The sequence below is a fragment of the Cupressus sempervirens genome, chromosome 4 (assembly GCF_028749045.1).
Source record: "Cupressus sempervirens isolate cs-2001-9-10 chromosome 4, ASM2874904v1, whole genome shotgun sequence".
In the NCBI taxonomy this organism is placed as follows: domain Eukaryota; kingdom Viridiplantae; phylum Streptophyta; class Pinopsida; order Cupressales; family Cupressaceae; genus Cupressus; species Cupressus sempervirens.
The window spans coordinates 309,104,835-309,126,551 of NC_143121.1; the positions used below are offsets into that span (position 1 = coordinate 309,104,835).

At 35.3% G+C, this 21,717-nt stretch overlaps 1 pseudogene; it reads left to right on the plus strand.

Annotated features, from left to right (window-relative positions):
- The first annotated feature begins 1,219 nt into the window (after positions 1-1,219).
- LOC149561245 (cysteine proteinase RD21A-like) lies at positions 1,220-16,685 on the plus strand (annotated as a pseudogene).
- Positions 16,686-21,717: the final 5,032 nt, after the last annotated feature.

Genomic DNA, 21,717 nt, shown 5'->3' on the forward strand with positions numbered 1-21,717 from the left:
TGAGTTTAAAGGCATGTATTTGGGTACTGTATTTTGTTCCTCAAGATACCATTTGAAAATCTCTTGAATCATTCGATATCAGTACAAAAAGGGTGATTAATTACCTAAATTAGTAGACTAGAGGAATAATGGTGCTGTAACCAATGTTAAAATCTAGGGAAATTATGGTAAACTTGGTTTTATATTATTTAAGTAAATCCTTTATCAATTTCATGTTTTTATTTGAGGGTTTATAGTTGTGAAAATAAAAATCACAATACTAAAAATAAAATTGCACAGTAAGAATCAATGTGAGTGATAGTTTTGCTTGGCACCAATGTATGCTAAGAACTGAGTGAACTTAGTACTCAAGGCAACTTGGCAATAGTGTATGTCAAGTGAGCTCAGCAACAAAGGATGAGAGTGAGCTTGGTAACCACTACAAAGTGGTGCTCAGTAGAAGAGGATGTCGAGTGAGCTTAGTAATAATTGTAGAGAGAACTCGATGAAAGAAAATAAAAAAGGACTTGGTAAAGAGAAAACTGAGTGGGCTATGTTGGCCTACTTGCTTGCTTGCTTTCTATTCAAATATTCAACTTCGATCAGAAAACCCTAAAATTCCCCTAAAATTTTCAAACTGATAAAACCTAAAACTTTAAACTTGCAGCTCTAATGGCTACATACAAAAATGCTTCACAAGACAAATCCCAAAAAAAAATGAACTTACAGAATTATTAAAGTGATCAGATTTCCACAATCCATAATAGTTATGATACTTAGTTTCTAGATTAGATTGTGTAAAGATTTTTTCCATCAACATTTCAAATAACACTATGTGATCCATTATCAAGATTAGAGAGCAAGAGATGTAAAATAATGTAGTGTGATTTGAAATGTAATGTGATTTGAAACATTGATGGAAAAAATCTTTACGCAATCTAATCCAAAAACTAAGTATCAGAACTTACAGAATGACAAGAGGAAACATGTGCAACTGCAAACATGAGAACAAACTTCCTTCTATCTTTTGACCTCTGAATTCTCCTTAACTCCTTGATCTAATTGAATGAATCTGAAATATTCCATCTTGTCTCTCTTCAAAGTGTTTTCCCCCTCTTTCAAATTCAAAGTCACCTATCATGCATTCAAATTTTCTGACATTGTCAGCATCGTAGGTGGATGTTTGGCTCTAAGGGAAAACAACCTGCTACATTAAATATTTCTACAATAGTATATACTAATGACTTACATTTTTCTATGTTTTATATTAAGTAGTTGGACTTTCTCCACAATTGCAGCTATTAAAGGAGTTAATCAGATTGCCACAGGGAATTTAATATCTTTATCTGAACAAGAGCTTGTAGATTGTGATATCAGGGCCAACCATGGGTGTAATGGTGGATTCATGGATTTTGCATTTCAATTTATTCTTACAAGGCTCTAGATGGTGGTATTGATAGTGAGGTAGATTATCCTTACAAGGATTTAGATGGTGCCTATAGCATGCTATGGGTACACTTATTCACTATTCCCTTTTAATACATAATGTTTTAGTTGGAGATTTTGTTTTCTTCAACTTAATGTTCATTTTCCATAGTTTGAGATTTTCTTAACTCAGAACAAATTATCCATTTGGAAATCATTCCCTGAATTGTTATTGTTTTCTTCACAAGTCAAAAAGCTAAAAGGAACCCTTTAGAACCAAAAACAAGCCTTTTGGCCAATGTCATAACCATTAATTGCTAAGTTTTGTTTAAAGTTTGTGTTAAGCATTGAGGCAAATTCTATACAAGCCATCTAGAGTTATTAATAGAAACAAAACAATATGCTTCTTCCATGAAAATTGATGTAAGAGACTTCTTATTTTAATTAAGTTTTACTTTTATAGATCAAAAGGATGCAAATTATGTTCAATGGGATCTAAAGATTCAATACTTCTATGTTATTTCTATCCTCCAAATTATAGATTCTCACCGTATGCCTCATGCCTTCTTTTCACTTGTTCTTCCATAATTAGGAGACCCATCAACCTCTTATCACTTTTGTTAAGTAGCCATCATATCTAAACTCAAAGATATGTTTGGCTTTGAATTTTGCTCAATTATGGTAGTCTCTTTATAATACTTTTCCAATGTCATATTTGAACCATTTCTCTATTTTGGAAAGGTTTGGAGTTATTGTGGCTATCATGTTAGTGTCTTAGAAATAACCAATGAGTTTCCACAAACATCTCAATTTTGAGAATTATGTTTACTAAATAAATGCTTTCAATTTGTATGGTATGAGTTGTAGAAGAAATTTCACTTGTGGTAACAATCGATGCCTATGAAGATGTACCTAGACATGATGAAAAGTCATTACACACTAGGCTGGTCTCACAATTAAGTATGGAGTTTCTATAGACCTCTATAGTTTGAGTACCATCTTTACTAAATATAAACATTAAATGTGTGCAATATGAGTTGCAAGAAAAATCCAATGTAGTGGCAATCAATGGCTATAAAGATGTACCTACACTTGATGAGAAGTCATTATAGAAGACTGCGGCACACCAATTGATCACTATGGCTATTGAAGTTGTTGGGAGGGACTTCCAATTTTACAAATATATATGTTTTATTTTGCTTCAATTCAAAGCAATGTTGGTTGTAATTAAATTTTATATGTTCTTATGTTGAATTAATTTTTGGACAATTATTTAGCCAATTTTTATTGACACAGGGTGTGTTCAATGACAATTGTGGAAAAAATTTGGATCATGGTGTCACATTAGTGAGTTATGGGTTAGTTGATAAGGACTACTAGATTATAAAGAATTCATGGGATCTAGGATGCGGTGAAAATGGATATATTAGGATTGAAAGAAATATACAATATTCATATGAAAAATGTCATATTTATATACAACCATTATATCCAATAAAAAATGCTCTTCTGCAACTCTCTCATCTAATCGAATTAATCTGAAACATTCCTTTTTGTCTCTCTTCAAAATGCTTTCCCCATCTTTTAAAATTCAATCTCACCTACCATGCATTCAAAGTTTCTGACATTGTCAGGGTGGTAGGTGGACATTCAGCTCAAGGGGCAAACAACCTGGTATATCAATTATTTCTACACTCCTCCTTTGTCCTAAGCTAAACCAAAAAAGGATCACTCCTAATCCAAATCAACTACATCAATAATCTCTCTTAGGTGCACAAATGTTCCAAGGCTTAGTAAAAATGTCTGCCAGTTGCTGCTCAGACTTGCAACATTTTATTTTGATATCCCCATTCTCCACCAACTCTTTGATGAAGTGATATCTAATATCTATGTGCTTGCTTCTCCCATAGAAGAATGGATTCTTGGATAATGCAATTGAAGAGATGTCACAATAAATTGTGGTTCCATCCTCCTACCTTTCATTCAAATCTATCAAGATCCTCCTTAACCAAATAGCTTGACATGTTGTTGCATTCACTACTATGTATTCAGCCACTACTGTTGATTAAGAAACAATAGGTTGCTTCTTGGATGCCCATGAAATGGCACCCAATCCCATATTGAATATGTATCTAGAAGTGTTCTTCCTATTGTCTAGACTTCCAGCCCAATCACTAGTTGTGTAACCAAGCAACTTGAAATCATTTACTATAGTATAAAAAATCTCAAATCCCTTGGTACTATTCACATACCTTAGGACCCTCTTTTCTGCTTGCCAATGGGAATCCTTTGGTGTTTCCATAAATCTAGAAATCAAACTTACTACATGCATTATCTCTAGCTGAGTTATAGCCAAAGATATCATACTTCCAACCATGTTCTTGTCTAGTGTTGGATTCACACTTTTGCTGCAATCTTCTTTGCTCAACTTTAGACCTACTGCTATTTGTGTTGGGGCTGCTTTACTATTTTTCATTTTGAATCTCTCTAAGATATGTCTTGCATATTTTTCTTGAAAGATGAAGATGCCATCATGCATTTGTTTTACTTCTATGCCTAGAAAGTACTTCAAGAGACCTAGGTTTGTCATTTCAAATACATTTTTTTCACAGCCTCTTTGAACTCACCAATTAGAAAATTGTCATTTCTAGTGAAGATTGAGTCATCTACATACAAGAAAACAATCAACACATTACCATTTTCTGCCTTGATGTAAAGTGTGGGCCCACCATTTCTTTTGCTAAAGCTATTTCTCATCAAATATGAGTCAATCATGTTGTTCCATGCTCATGGAGCTTGCTTGAGCCCATATAGAGCTCTCTTCAATCTATACACTTTATGTTCTTCACCTGCAACTTCATAACTAGGTGGCTGCTCCACATAAACTTCTTCTTTCAATACACCATTTAAGAAGGCAAACTTCACATCCATTTGATATACCTTCCATTTATGTTGGGCTGCAATTGCTATGACAGCACACATGGTTTCCATTCTTGCAACTGGGGCATATGTCTCATCATAATTTTTGTCATATTGTTGCTTGTACCCCTTGACCACTAAACGTGCCTTAAGCCTATCTATTTTTTCTTTAGCATTGCACTTGGTCTTGTAAACCCATTTCACTCCAATTACTTGTTTCTTGGCAGGCACAGTAATTAACTCCCATGTCTCATTTCTTTCAATAGCATCTATCCCCTCATCCATAGCATTACACCATTTCTCTTCATTTACAACTTCTTCAAAATAAATTGGATCACTATGAAAAAATAATGCAAAATTTACACTCTCATCTTAATATTCATCATACCTTTCTTCTTGGTATACCTCCCTTAGACTCTTAGTATTTCTTGGCAATAGGGATGCAAGAGTGGGATTTGAATTTTTAGCATTGCTACTGCTATTGTTTTGCATACTAGCTCAGCATTGTCTTGATGTGCATGAAGCTATTTCTCAACATGTTAAGGGCTACTTCCCTTTTTGCCTTTGTTTGCAATCCATGTTTGTTGTTCCATCTTCTTGTTGATCACCAATTTCATCTTCTTCCTCTTCAATAGTAGGCACTTTACTCGAAGTTCTTGAGGATTCATCTACTGAGCCATCCTATGATTGATTCTCAAGAAACTCCATGTCTTTTGAAATGATTATCTTCTTATTGTTAGGATAAACCATGGACAGAAATAAAACTACATGCAAATATAACCAATAACAGAAAATAATAGATCACACAGAAATGAACACAAGGCACTAAGATTTAACATGGTTCACCCAATTCCTGGGCTACGTCCACCAAAACAACAAGTCCAATCTTATTACAATCCAGTGATTACAACCTGATTACAATCTGTAATCCCTTATAGCTCAAAATCACCACAAGAAGCGATTTTGCATCACAACATAATGAAAAATACCCAACCCTAAACCCTTTTATCCAAGTATTAAACCACTTTAGGGTTATAACATGTCGGCCATATGTCGGCCATAATATGTCGGCTACCATGTCAGTATTTATGAAGTATGTAGAGTACTTTCCTGATCAGTCACCACAATCTAACAATCTCCCACTTGGGGACTGATCAGGTTCCACACTAAACAACACTTATCAATTGGATCATATAGTCTATAGGCTTTTTGTTTTGAGTTGTACCCTATGAAGATGCACTTCACACCTTTGTTATCTATCTTTTTTCTTTGTTCCTTAGGAACATGTGCATATGCTACACATCCAAACACTCTCAAATGTTCAACTATTCATCTATTTCTTGACCAAGCCTCAAGAGGTATCTTGTCACAAATTGATTTTGTAGGGTACCTATTGATCAAATATATTGTTGTTGCTATAGCTTCTCTCCAATATTCAGTTGGGAGTCTTTTTTCTTTCATCATGCTTCTTGTCATTTCAATAATGGTCTTATTTTTCCTCTCAACCACTCCATTTTGTTGTGGATTATAACTGGTTGTATGCTCTTTTCTTATACCATACTCCCCTCCTCTATCTGATCCAAGGACCCTAACATAGTGTCCACATTCTTGTTCAATCAGGGCTTTAAATTCAACAAATTTATCAAATTTTTTAGATTTTTTCTTCAAAAAATACATTCATGTCCTATGACTAAAATCATCTATGAATGTCATAAAATAAGTACTCCCCCCAATAGAAGTAGTTTGCATAGCACCTACCAAATCAAAATGCACCAATTCTAATGGTGCTCTAGCCCTTCTAGAATTTCCACAAATAAAGGAAAGCCTATGTTGCTTACCCAAAATGCAAGGTTCATGTCATATGAATCTACTATGCTTGGCAAACCATCTACCATTCTTTTCTTCGACAACAAAGTTAAACCAGCAAATCCAAGATGTCCATACTTGAGATGCCAAATCTTGGAGGGGTCTTCTATCATGCTCCTAAGAGCTGATTGCTAATGTACTATTCTACATGCATGTTTGAAAGGTGTAGCACTCACTTGAGAAGAGAAACATGTCTCTATCCTTAATGAGAACATCTGGTTCTTTGTGATTTGGACTACTGCAAGTAATCTATTACTCCCATCCTTCTCATGAATGTCACACTTGTCATTTTCAATCAACACCTTGCGTCCATTTTGAATGAGGAGGAAAAATAAACATTCTATATCACCTCCTTCTCACCTTTCTTGGTGTAGACCATGATAGATCCTTTACCTTCTATGGGAATGGTTCCATTATTTCCCATCTTAATTTTAGACTTAAAAGTTTTATCAATGAAAGAGAATAAATTTCCATTACCACTCATGTGCTTGCTACAACCGTTGTCTAGGTACCATACCTCAAGGTTGTCTTCTTCACCAATGTTACACATGATGAAGGTTGTGTGATTATTTTCATTTCCCATATTCACATCAGCCACATTAGCATTCTACATTGAATCATAACCCTATTTATTCTAGCATTCATTTGCATAATGCCCATACTTATGATAGTAGTAACATTCATCATTGCTCTTGTTGGATTTGTAATTCTTTTTACCTCCTCTAGAATTGTTTTGAGAGGTGTTTGCTTCCTTTTGGTTGTTTGTTCTTCCTGATCTTTTTGCACTAGCATTCCTTTGACTATTCCTTCCATGACGTCTACTTCTTGAGCCTCTACCAGAGAAATTTATTTCTCTCCCCCTACCTCTTGAATTTTCTTGAGACTTGAAAGACTGTTATTGGGAATTTGTTGCTAATCTATTTATCTGGTGCTCATGAGTTTGAAGAGTTCTTGTTAACTCATCCATGGTCAATGTGGTGAGGTCCTTTTCTTAATCTATAGTCATCACAATGTTGTCATATTTCTAAGGTAAATTCCTCAATATCTTCTCTACTATTCTCTACTCATCATCATCTTCTCCATTTGATTTGAGCTAGTTTATCAAAGTGGAAATTCATTAGTTGAACTCTGCAATAGGTTCATTGTCCCTCATCTAAAGGTTCTCAAACTCTCTTCTAATCATCCGTAGCTTTACTACTCTAACCTTATTAGTCTCCTTGAAGTTCATCTCAAGAATATCCCATGTTTTCTTTGCACAATTTACTATTGCAATCTTGGGAAAGACTGTCTCTGTCATTGTTGTATCAATTAGACTTAATGCCTTTATACCCTTTCTCCTTGACTCCTTCAACTGAGTCTTTTGATTGTGGGTAAGGGTAGCATACTGAGTTGGGTCTGTCACATCATTGAACCCATTAATCACAAACTCCCACAAATTATTTGAAACCATTATGGTTTTCATTTTCTTTGCCCATGTATCATAATTTTTTCTATTAAAGGATGGTGGTTGCTGCCATATCTTTCCTACATCTCTTACCATGTCAAATATCTTAGAAAAACAAATATCTTTCCTAACCCACTATGGATGTGGGGCCACAAAGCTTTGATACTATGTGAAAATTAAAATCACAACCCTGAAAAAAATTTGCTTGATAAGAATCAATGTCGACTGATAGTTTTTCCTAGCACCAATGGATGTCGAGTGACAGGTAGTGGGTGCCAAGTAAGCTTGACACAAGAGGAAACTGAGTGAACTTAGTACTCAAGGCAACTCAGTAATAGTGTATGTCAAGTGAGCTCAGTAGCCACAACAAAGTGGTGCTCGGAAAAAGAGGATGTCAAGTGAACTAGGTGATAACTACATAGAGAACTCAGTGAAAGAAAACAAAAAGGGACTTGGTAAAAACCAAACAGAGTGGATTGTAAACTAAACTTACAACCTAAAATTTTCCACCATTAAAACTAGAGAGCTGAAGTATGAAGCTTTCAAATATAAACTTTACAAACACAAAAATAACATCCAATGATGAATAGAAGAAGAGTGACAAAAACAAGATATGTTTGTTTGTTTGCTTGCTTGCTTGTTATTCAAATATGATAAAACTATTACAAAATCTAGGAGCATTCGACTTCAACTAGAAAATCCTAAAATCTTCAAAATAATAAAACCTAAAACTTTAAACTTGCAGCTCTAATGGTTGCATACAACAATGCCTGAAGCAATTACTACTTCATAGGAAAAATCCAAAAAGAAACAACGAACTTACAAAATAACAAGAGGAAACATGTACAAGTGCAGACACGAGAACAAACTTCCGTCTATCTTCTAACCTCTGACTTGATCTGTTGATCAACTTCCTTCATTGCTCTTCTCTTCTACAACTCTTTGATCTAATTGAATGAATCTAAAACATTCCCTTTCGTCTCTCTTCAAAATGTTTTCCCCCTCTTTTCAAATTCAAACTCACCTACCATGCATTCAAACTTTCTAACATCTTTGGGGTGGTAGGTGGACATTTGGCTCCAGGCACAAACAACCTACTGCATTAAATATTTCTACAATAGTATATACTGATGACCTACATTTTTCTATGTTTTATAGTAAATTGTTGGGCTTTCTCTAGAGTTGCAGTTGTTGAAAGAGTTAATTAGATTGCGACGGTGAATTTAATATATTTTTCTGAACAAGAGGTTGTAGACTATCATATTAGGGCCAACCATGGGTGCAATGGTGGATTCATGGATTCTGCATTTCAATTTATCCTTACAAGGCTCTAGATGGTGCTTATAGCATGCAACGGGTACACATATTCACTACTCCCTTTTAATACATAACGTTTCAGTTGGAGATTTCATTTTCTTCAACTTAATGTTCATTTTTCCTGTAGCATGCAATAGGTACACTTATTCACTACTCCCTTTTAATACATGATGTTTCAGTTGGAGATTTCATTTTCTTCAACTTAATGTTCATTTTCCATAGTTTGAGATTTTCTTAACTCAGAACAAATTACCCATTTGGAAATCAATCCCTGAATTGTTATTGTTTTCTTCATAAGTCAAAAAGTTAAAAGGAACCCTTTAGAACCAAAAGCAAGCCTTTTGGCCAAAATCATAACCATTAATTGCTAAGTTTTGTTTAAATTTTGGGTTAAGCATCGGGCAAATGCTATACAAGTCATCTAGAGTTGTCAATAGAAACAAAATAATATGCTTCTTCCACAAAAATTGATGCAAGAGACTTCTTATTTTAATTGAGTTTTACTTTTATAGATCAAAAGGATGCAAATTTGTGAGAAATATTAAAAATTTCAATCACAAAAACAACCCTAAACCTAAAAATCTGCTTGGCAACAACTATTACCGAGTGCCAAAAATTTGCTCGGTAACTTAAGAAACTGAGTGATAGGAGAGTTTACTAAGTGAGCTCAGTAAATGAAGGGCAAACAACCTGGTAGCCAAAGGATACCAAGTGAGCTCGGTAGTGTGATTACCGAGTGAACTCGGTAACCATAGAAAGGTGGAGCTCGGTAGAAGAAAGCACCTAGTGATGTCGGTAGCCACTGCTGGGAGGATCTCGGTAGAAGATGTTACCGAGTGAGATTGGTTTGAACTGCAAGTGACTTCTATCAAAGACAATACTGAGTGCAAACTTATGATGTGAATATGTTCACCATAAAAACCAGAGACCCAAAGCTTGAAATATTCAACAATAAACTTCACAAATACAATGAACAAGAAGCAATGGAATCACGTATGTCTACTTGCTTACTATTCAACTTAGACTCAAACTATTAAAAAATCTGGGAGCATTCGGCTTTAACCAAAAAACCCTAAACTGGTAAAACTTGAACAACTTCAATACTTAGAAACTTTAAACTTGCAGGTCTAATGGCTGCATAAAATAATGCCTGGAGCAATCACTGCTTCAACAGGACGAATGAAACAATAAAACATTCAACTTATAGAATGATTAGAGAAGAAACACGTGCATCTATAGGCATGAAATGAACTTCCTCTGTTCCTACAAAAAATTGGATATGTTGATCACTTTCTCTACTCTTTGCTCTACAACTTTTGAGCTCTTGAACTTCTTCTCCTTCTGCTTGGTCGAATGAATCTAATCATTCCTTTTGTTATACTTGCAAAACGTTTTCCCCCTCATTTTTGAATTAAAAAATTTCACCTACCACATTTAATAAATTTATTTGATCATTCTGCAAGCTGTCAGGGAGGTAGGTGGGTGTTTGGCTCCAGGGAGAAACAACCCAACCACAATTAATATTCTAACACTCCCCCTTTATCCTGAGCCAAACAAACAAGGATCATTTCTGATACAAATCAACTACACCAAGACACTCTCTTAGGTGTACAAAAGTTCCAATGCCTAATGGCTTGGTAAAAATGTCTACTAGCTACTGCTCAGACTTACAAAATTCCATTTTGATATCGTCATTCTCCACCAACTCTCTGATGAAGTGATATATGATCTCTATGTGTTTGCTTCTCCCATGGAAGACTAGATTCTTGGACAATGCAATAGATGAGATGTTGTCACAATAAATTGTGGTTCCATCCTCTTGTCTTTCATTCAAATCTTTCAAGATCCTCCTTAACCAAATAGCCTGACATGCTATTGCATTTTCTGCTATATATTCAGCCTCTAATGTAGATTGAGCAACAATAGGTTGCTTCTTGGATGCCCATGAAATTGCACCCAATCCCATATGAAAAATGTATCCGAAAGTGCTCTTCCTATCATCTAAACTTCCAGCCCAATCACTATTTGTGTATCCCACCAACTTGAAATCAACATTTGCAATATACAAAATCCCAAATCCCTTGGTACCTTTCACATACCTTAGGATCCTCTTTCCCGCTTACCAATGGGAATCCTTCGGTGTTTCCATAAATTTGGAAATCAGACTTACTGCATGCATTAGGTCTAGCCGAGTTGCAGTCAAATACATTAAACTTCCAACCATACTCTTGTATAGTGTTGGATCCACTCTCTTGCTAGAGTCTTCCTTGCTCAACTTCAGACCTATTGATGTTGGTGTGGGGGCTGCTTTACTATTCTCCATTTTGAATCTCTCCAAGATCTGCCTTGTATATTTTTCTTGAGAGATGAAGATGCCATCATGCATTTGTTTTACTTCTATGCCTAGAAAGTATTTCAAGAGACCTAAATCTATCATTTCAAATTCACTTTTCATGGCCTCTTTGAATTCACTAATTAGAGCCTTGTCATTTTCAGTGAAAATTAAATCATCTACATACAAGACAAAAATCAATACATTTCCATTTGATGCCTTGATGTAGAGAGTAGGCTCACCATTGCTCATCAAATATGAGTCAATCCTACTGTACCATGCCCTTGGAGCTTGTTTGAGCCCATAAAGAGCTCTCTTCAATCTATATACTTTGTTCTCTTCACCTATAATTTCATAACTAGGTGCTTGCTACACATATACTTCTTCTTTCAATACACCATTTAGGAAGGCAGACTTCACATCCATTTGAAATACCTTCCACTTGTGCTGAGCTACAATTTCTATGACAACATGCACAGTTTCCATTCTTGCAACAGGGGCATATGTCTCATTATAATCTCTTCCATACTGCTATTTGTAGCCCTTGACTACTAGCCTTGCCTTATGCCTATCAATCTTGCCTTCATCATTACATTTGGTCTTATAGACCCATTTCACTCCAATCACTTGCTTCTTGGGAGGCAAATCAGTTAACTCCCATTGTCTCATTCCTTTCTATAGCATCTATTTCCTCATCCATGGCCTTACACCATTTCTTCTCCTTAATAGCTTCTTCAAAATATATTGGATCACTATTAGAAAATAATGCAAAATTAACACTCTCATCATAATCTTCATACCTTTCATCTTGGTATATCTCCCTAAGACTCTTGGTCTTTCTTGGTAATAGGGAGGAGAGTGTGGGATTAGAATCTTCACTACTGCTTCTTGGCATTGACCCTCGGTCATGCCTAGAGGAGCTTGGTAATAACTGAGGCTACTTGCCTTTTCTTCTATCTGTTCCTTCTTGCTGTTCATTAGCATCCTCTTCACTTATAATTGGCACTTTACTTGAACTGCCTGGTGACTCATCAATTGAACCATACCCAGAATCATTTTTAAAAAATTCCACATCTCTTGAAAGCATCATCTTGTTGTTCAATGGGTCATACAATCTATATGCCTTTGATTCTGGGCTGTACCCTATGAAAATGCATTTCACACCTTTGTCATCCAATTTTTTCCTTTGCTCTGTAGGCACATGTGCATATGCAACACATCCAAACACCCTTAAGTGTTCAACTGTCCATCTTCTTCATGACCATGCTTCCATTGGAATTCTATCATGGATTGTCTTTTTAGGAAACCTATTGATTAGGTAAACTATTGTTGCCACAACCTCTTCCCAAAATTCAGTTGGGAGACCTTTCTCTTTCATCATGCTCCTTGCCATTTGAACAATGGTCCTATTCTTTCTTTCAGCCACTCCATTTTGCTATGGTGTATAGCTGGCTGTGAGCTCTTTCTTTATGCCATATTTCCTACAAAAATTTACAAAAGAATTGGAGGTATACTCCCCTCCTCTATCTGATCTTAGGACCTTGATATAGTGTCCACATTCTCTTTCAGCCTGGGCTTTAAATTCTACAAATTTTTCAAATGCTTTAGATTTATTCTTTAAGAAATACTCTCATGTCCTATGACTGAAATCATCAATGAATGTCATGAAATAAGTACTCCCCCCAATGGAAGTAACTTGCATAGGATTGACTAGGTCAGTATGCACTAACTTTAATGGATATCTAGCCCTCCTAGAATTTCCCAAATTAAAGGGAAGCCTATGTTGCTTACCCAAAATACAAGCCTCACACTTGTCACATGAATTTCCTATACGTGGCAAACCTTCTACCATTCTTTTATTTGATAACAAATTTAAATCAGCATAGCCAAGATGAACATACCTGAGGTGCCATAGTCGTGAGGGGTCTTCAATCACAATCCTTAGAGCTGATTGTGTGGGAGGTGCAACACCAACTTGAGATGAGAAACATGTCTCTATCCTCAAGGGAAACATTCTGTTCTTTGTCATTTGAACTTCTGCAAGTAAGTTCTTGCTCCCATCCTTTTCTTGAATAATACACCTGTCATTCTCCATCAGCACTTTGTATTCATTTTGAATGAGCTAACCAATGCTCATCAAATTTTGCTTCATACCAGGGGTGAAATACACATTAAATTGTATTTCCCTTTTCTCACCTTTCTTGGTGTGGACCATAATAGATCCTTTGCCCACTACTGGTAGGGTTCCATTGTTACCCATCTTAATTTTTGATTTGAAACTCTTGTCAATGAATGAAAACAAAGGTTTCATTACCACTCATGTGGTTGCTACATCCATTGTCAAGGTACCAAACCTCAGGGCTTCCTTCTTCACCAACATTACACATGATGAAGGCAGTGGTATTGGTTCCACTTGCCACATTCACATCAGCCACATTTGGTTGTCCTGATTGATCATTCTGCTTCTTCCAGCATTCACTTGCATAATGCCCATATTTATGACAGTAGTAGCATTCTACATTACTCTTATTTGAGTTGTATTTTTTCTTACCTCCTCTTAAAGTATTTTGTGAGCTACTTGCTCCATCTACTCTTCCTGAGTTTTCTACTGCAGTATTCCTTTGTCCTCCATTACCTCGGCCTCTACCTCTAGAGTTTCTGCCTGAGCCATTTCTTCCTCTCCCCCTTCCTCTTGGATTTGATTTAGCCTTGAATGCTTGCTCTTGGGAAGATGAAGAAGTAGATCTATTGATCCTATGCTCATGGGTTTGAAGTGTACCCATCAACTCATTCATTGTCAAAATAGTGAGGTCTTTTGCCTCTTCTATGGTCATGACCAAATTATCATATTTATGAGGTAAACTCAATATATTTTCCACTATCCTCTACTCTTGATAGTCTTCTCCATTTGACTTCAGTTGGTTAATCACATTGGAGGTCCTTGAACTGAAGTTTGTAACTAATTCATTTTCCTTCATCTAAAGGTTCTCAAACTCCCTCCTTATATTCTGTAGCTTTACTATACAGACTTTATCAGTCCCCTTGAAGTTCATCTCAAGGATATCCCAAGCTTCCTTTGCATAATTTGCTACTGCAATCTTTGGGAATATAATCTCTATCATTGCTACTTCAATAAGACTTAATGCCTTAGAATCCTTCTTTCTTGACTCTTTCAAATGATTCTTCTGTACATTTGTGAGGGTAGCATCCTAAGTTGGGTCTATTACATCATTGAACCCATTTGTCACAAACTCTCACAAATCATTTGCAACCATAATAGTTTTCATTTTCTTTGCCCATGTATCATAATTCTATCTATTAAATGATAATGGCTGCTGCCATATCTTTCTTGCATCTCCTGCCATGATAAATATCCCAGAAAAAAAATGCCCTAACTCACTTTGGATGTGGGGCCTCAAATCTCTGATACAATGTGAGAAATATTAAAAATTTCAATCACAAAAACAACCCTAAATCTAAAAATCTACTCGGCAACAACTATTACCGAGTGCCAAAATTTTTCTCAGTAAATTAAAAAATTGAGTGGCAAGAGAGTTTACCGAGTGTGCTCAGTAAATCAAGGACAAACAACTCGGTAGCTAAAGGATACCGAGTGAGCTTGGTAGTGTGATTACCGAGTGAACTCGCTAACCATAGGAAGGTGGAGCTCGGTAGAAGAAAGCACCGAGTGAGGTCAGTAGCCACTGCTGGGAGGAGCTCGGTAGAAGATGTTACTGAGTGAGATCGGTTTGAACTGCAACTTCTACCAAAGACAATACTGAGTGCAAACTTATGATGTGAATATGTTCACCATTAAAACCAAAGACCCAAAGCTTGAAATATTCAACAATAAACTTCACAGATACAATGAACAAGAAGCAATAGAATCATGTATGCCTGCTTGCTTACTATTCAACTTAGATTCAAACTATTACAAAATCTGGGAGCATTTGGCTTCAACTAGAAAACCCTAAACTGGTAAAACTTGAACTACTTCAATACTTAAAAACTTTAAACTTACAGCTCTAATGGCTGCATACAATAATGCCTAGAGCAATCACTGCTTCAACAGGACGAATGAGACAATAAAATATTCAACTTACAAAATGATCATAGAAGAAACACGTGCATCTATAGGCATGAAATGAACTTCCTCTGTCCTTGCAACAAACTGGATCTGCTGATCACTTTCTTTGCTCTCTACTTTGCAACTTCTGAGCTCTTGAACTTCTCCTCCTTCTGCTTGGTCAAATGAATCCAATCATTCCTTTTGTTATACTTGCAAAATATTTTCCCCCTCATTTCTAAATTCAAAAATTTCACCTACCGCATTCAATAAATTCATTTGATCGTTCTGCAAGCCGTCAAGGAGGTAGGTGGGCGTTTGGCTCCAAGGAGAAATGACCAACCACAATTAATATTCCAACAAAATTGTATTCAATGGGATCTAAAGATTCAATACTTCTATTCTATTTCTGTCATCCAAATTGCAGATTCTTACCAGATGCCACATGCCTTCTTTTCACATGTTCTTCCATAATTAGGAGACTCATCAACCTCTTATCACTTTTGTTAAGTAGCCGTCATATCTAAACTCAAAGATACATTTGGGTCTGAAATTTGCTCAATTTTGGTAGTGTCGTCTTTATAATGTTCTTCCAATATCATATTTGAACCATTTCTCTATTTTGGAGAGGTCTAGAGTTATTGTGGCTATCATGTCAGTGTCTTAGAACTAACCAATGAGTTTCCACAGACATGTAAGTTTTGAGAATTATGTTTACTAAATATATGCTTTCAATTTGTATGGTATGAGTTGCAGAAGAAATTTCCCTTGTGGCAACAATCGATGCCTATGAAGATGTACCTAGACATGATGAAAAGTCATTACACACCAAGCTGGTCTCATAATTAAGTATGGAGTTTCTATAGACCTCTATATTTTGAATATGATCTTTACTAAATATAAACATTCAATGTGTGTGATATGAGTTGCACGAAAAATCCAATGTAGTGACAATCGATGGCTATGAAGATATACCTACACTTGATGAGAAGTCATTACAGAAGACTGTAGCACACCAACCGATCACTGTGGCTATTGAAGCTGTTGGGAGGGACTTCCAATTTTACAAATCTGTATGTTTTCTTTCGCATCGATTTGAAGCAATGTTGGCTATCATTAAATTTTATATGTTCTTATGTTGAATTGATTTTAGACAATTACTTAACCAATTTTTATTGACACGGGGTGTGTTCGATTGTAATTGTGGAACAAATCTGGATCATGGTGTCACATTAGTGGGTTATGGGTCAGTTGATAAGGACTACTGGATTATAAAGAATTCATGGGGTCCAAGATGGGGTGAAAATGGATATATCAGGATTGAAAGAAATATATAATAGTGGGATTTATATACAACCATTATATCCAATAAAAAATGGACTGATTCCTCCTTAACCCAACCCTTACCCTCCATCTCCAATTCAATCTACAACAAAGTTTAATTCTTATTATTCATGTCCAGCTGGTAGCACATACTGTTGTGCTCATAGATTTTATAGATTATGCATTCAGTGGGCTTGTTGTCCTTAAGAATTTCAAATCTGTATTTTGAATACAAGGAACTCTCTTAAGGTTAGACATCCTTTAACTGTTCCTTGAATGGTCTCCCATATTTTTTTTTGACATTTATTTGATTACACACTTTTTAACGATAATTTTAGGATTTGTTTTTTTCAAGTCTTTGTAAATTCTCTTAAATGATCTAATAGTTATTCATTTACGTTTGCAGAGTTGGAATGATCGATTTGGAGAAAGAATAATCAATTGCACTCAAGCGAAGTCCCATTCATTTTAGAACATTTTACTCTAGCAAGCTCTTTACCTCAACCTCAAACACAATCTTACTAATCATCAAATATATCTTTACTCTGAAAAATCAATGATATTTAATAAAGAGAATGCCATTTCTAATGGCACGGCAATTTTGGGATGGCTTTGAAGGTGCCAAATGGTTTTATCTAAATGATTAACTTTTTACTTCAAAAGGCTTTTGAATTCAGCTTAAATAAGTACGCTAACATTTTCTAATTCATCTTACATAAGTACACTAATGTTTTGAGAGTCCTAAATACTTCATTATTATTACTTTTGTTTAGAGTCATAAATAGTTCATTATTATTATTTTTGTTGTTTGCAAAGGTGCTATTTTTCTTATATAATTTCCAAATTTAAATGAATGTTGGTATTCTCTTTTTAAAAGGGTAAAATATGTTCAATAGATCTTTGTTCCTACCCTTTTAAAATAAAATAACTAGTCTAAATGATAGATTTATTACATTTACATTTCTTCATCACCGGTTTGTGAACTATACATTAGATAATTGTTATACTTAATTTCTATCCATAAGAAAAATCATAATATCTATATCCTTTATACATGACCTATGTATCAAATAGTCATTATGAACATCATGCACTAATACCACCTAACATAGGAAGGTTACAAATTAGGGCCAAAGGAACACCTAACCATCTTAACACCTTCCAAAGTAAACATACTGGAAGCAATCAACAAACAACAAGGCCAAGCAGAGAGGAAAACAACACTATCTCTATTGATTCATCAAATTATCACATCAAGATTCATAATCAACCAATACAAGAATGATTAGAACATCAAGATTCATGATCTCTACAAATTCTAATGCTAAACATGCTCCTCTATGATCATCTACTCCAAACTATCTAAGCATTACCTAATGTAAGCATAGACATCTCTGAAGAAAAACTGAATCATAACACAACAGAATACTCAAGGAAATGAGTGTTGATATCCTAGCCTTAGCCATTCTATTTCTAGCTGAATTAGTAATAAATGTACAAACCATTTTAGAGAAAAGTTTGGTTGTGTATTAATTATCATAGTTGGTATTTTGACTAGAACATGGAAAATGACTATTTCTGGATTCTTCTTGGTTGATGCTGACCAAACTACAGTTTAATTAATTTACATTGAGATGCCCCCTAAATTAATTAAAATGAATATGCTAAATATCTATACAAACTATCTAAATATCCCCCCATAATCTACATATGATGGGTCTCAGCCTAAAGCCTTGTTAGGTACCCATTTACAATAAGTTATATTTTAAATACAATGGTTGGAATTCACAAGAATCCCCCCTGAATGATAACCATGAGATAGTTATGTCACTAATCTTAAGCCCAAAATATGTCAAAGAGATACAAACTTGGATTCACTTAAGGCCTCAGTGAATAAATAAACAATCTAGTCTACTGACTTGCAATGTTGAAGATGAATCACCTGCTTGTTGCCCCACTTTTTGTTCCCAAACTAATTGGAAAATGTTGTGTATTACTGAAAGGAGTGTAGTTTCAATCTTGTTTGAGTCTAAGTCTACGCCTATTTAGGTTACGTGAATCTCAATCAGACTTTCCCTTTTCTCCCTCTCCTCATTTTTAGCAAAGCAGTTTTTCATTTTGTCAAGTGATCTTACAAGTAGGTTAGTGCATAGTCCGATGGAGATTCATTTTACTCATTCAAAGATCAACTACATGCTATATCTATTTATGACTTATTACTATTTGAAACACCGATGCTAGTAGAAATTTGAAAATTGTCTTCTCCTCGGTGGGTTTCCTACCCATGAGGACAATTTCCCACGAAGGGCACTAAATGATGTGCATGCATTGAAAACATGCAAGTAACAAGCCATCATGTAGAAAAATAATGTTTTCATTTATTATTATGACTCCCAAGTATGGTATAGATTTTTTTTGGCCTTAATAATTTTCCTCAACAAAAAACTCAAATCTAACTTCTCCTAGGTAGGTTTTCAACCCATGAAGTCAATTTTTCAAAAATGCAATTTGGAATGAAAGGGAATGTTAATTGGTCCTCAAGAAAGTCACTGCCCCTCATTTAGACTTGTCTGATTTTAAGAGGGGTGATTGTCAAAAATCTAACTAAAAAGGAAACATTACCAGATAAATGAAAACTATATTCTCCTCGCCAAGTTTTCAACCCATGAGGATAGTTTCCCAAATTTCAAAGAAAAATCAAGTTAATGATTAGGATGAATCTACATGTTCTATTTAGAATATCTTAGAATGATACTAAAGCAAATAAAACTATTATACAAAAGAAATGATAGTCAGAATCTCAATTGGCAGACAATCTCCCATGGAGTACCCTAATGGTAACTTTCTAAAACTTAAAGGAAAACATGAAATTAAGTAATGAAGATATAGAAAGTTACCATTGAGTTCAAAAAAATTGTGAAAAGACCTCTAGTTGTCCATCAAACTCTTGCATTTACTATCAAATGGGTATCTTCTTAAATTCATTCATGTGGTGTCAACTCTAAAGATCAATGGATGAATCAAGGCTCTCATATATAGAAACATAAAAAATTGAATGAGCTACAACTTTTTCTTTAAAATATTATTCTATTAACATGCATAGCTTTTTGAAAAGCTAGTGATTGTTGCATTAGTCATTCCTTTCATTAGTCCTATTCAAATCTTGTTCTTAAAACATGGTACCCAAGTTTGCAAGTTTTGATGGATTGACTAGAATCAAATTTTATTTGCAAAATTTAATAGACATTTCTCTTCTCTCCTATGACATAGAGGATTTCCAAAACAGGGTAAAGTCTAATTGGATTCACCCCATCACTAACAAACTCCAAGGATGTGAGTTAGTTGAAGTTGTTGGCTTCCTAGTTATAGTCCAAGCCCTAGAGCTAATCTATGAGTGCATACATCATTAAAACTTGGAGACAAGGAAAATTGTGCTACATGATGATATAGTGTTAATTTTGATTGATAGGCAAATTGTGGTGAATTGCCTCTGTGTTCTAGAATAGGATGAATTCTCGGACTTGACCTTCGATAGAGCCATTTCTAACTTCTTTGCAAAGAAGATGATCTAGAGGAAAGAAATCATGTAGACATGGTTCCATAAATGGAGTTCTAAGAGTAAAGTTCCTAAAACCTTGTTTGGGACCATCTGCAAACTAGAGATTATTGATATTATGGTTTTCCTACATAGGTTGAAAAGTGACGTAGAAGCCTTGAATTTTGTTGAGCAGTATCTCTTTTTAATGCAAGTCATTTTCTCTGACACTCAAAATATTGATTGGGCTAAAGAGTTAAGAAAAAATATGTCCAATGCTCTCTAAGTAGCCAAATTTTATAATATGTTATATATGTCCTCTTTCCTAATTTATATGTTGGCCTACTGCAACTATGGATAGGCCTCCCAAGAATAGAGAATTTTCCCAATGATGTGCAATCTTATGAGCTTTATCCATGCTTACAATTATAGAATAGTTATGAAGATTATGTGAAAATAAATGATGCATTTACTATGAGGATCTATAGGGAGCTACAAGGATGCCCAGAGAGGAGATTCAATCTTGAAGCCATTGTCACTATCATCTAATTTGGGAATTAATTCATTCAATTCTCATTTTTCTCTTATTTGTGTCTTACAACCTTCGATGGATTCCCCTTGAAGCTACCAAGGTATCCCAATGACATGCTCGTGTTGATTGAGATTGTGTGGTAAGCCCTTCAAGTGAACAGACTGAGCGAGAGCTTGAAAAAGAAAGGATACAAATTCCCCATGAAGGTGGGGACTTTTACTTGCAATACCCACTCCAATGCCAAGAACATGTTGAGGGTATTTGAGAAGAAGTATAAGCTGGAAATGTACGAAGTCCTAAGGCCCATGTTTGACCTAAATGGGTATGCCAGGGATGTTTTGCAAATAGGAAGTTTGATAGAACATATGACCCCCATTGAAGATTACTGAGCGACTGCAAGGATGATTTTGAGAGTCGTGATCAAACCTTTTCTGGATTAACAATTCATCAGGTGAAGATTTACAAAGTTAACATTGATGTAGAAGAGTTGGAGGATGATAGCCAAAACATGTATAACAACACTTACATGACCAAGCTCAAAAGAACTCCAATAATCTTGGAGCCTTAAAAAGACACTAGGGAAGAGCTAGATATAATGATGGATCAAATCTATAGGAGGACTAGAAAATGGGTTGAATGGAACACAACTCAAAGAATTTAGAGCAAAGACACATATGCTCAGGTTTGCCCAAAAGCAACAGTGACTTCCTCTTCTTAAGGTGGTGCATCAAGTACACCCTTATCTATTACTCAAGGGCCCACACAACCATCAGGTAGAGGTGACCAAGCTCCTGACAAGAACATTCCTCTTGCAAAAACTTTCCAATATGGTTCTCTACCATTAAACTAGTAATTAGAACAATTACAAAAGCTAAGAAGAAGAAGGCAAAGGAATTGAAAGATAGCACAATCATAGTGGCTCTTTCTACCTATAATAGTTTGATCCCATATGTGAGTGTTGCACTACTCCTATCAAGTA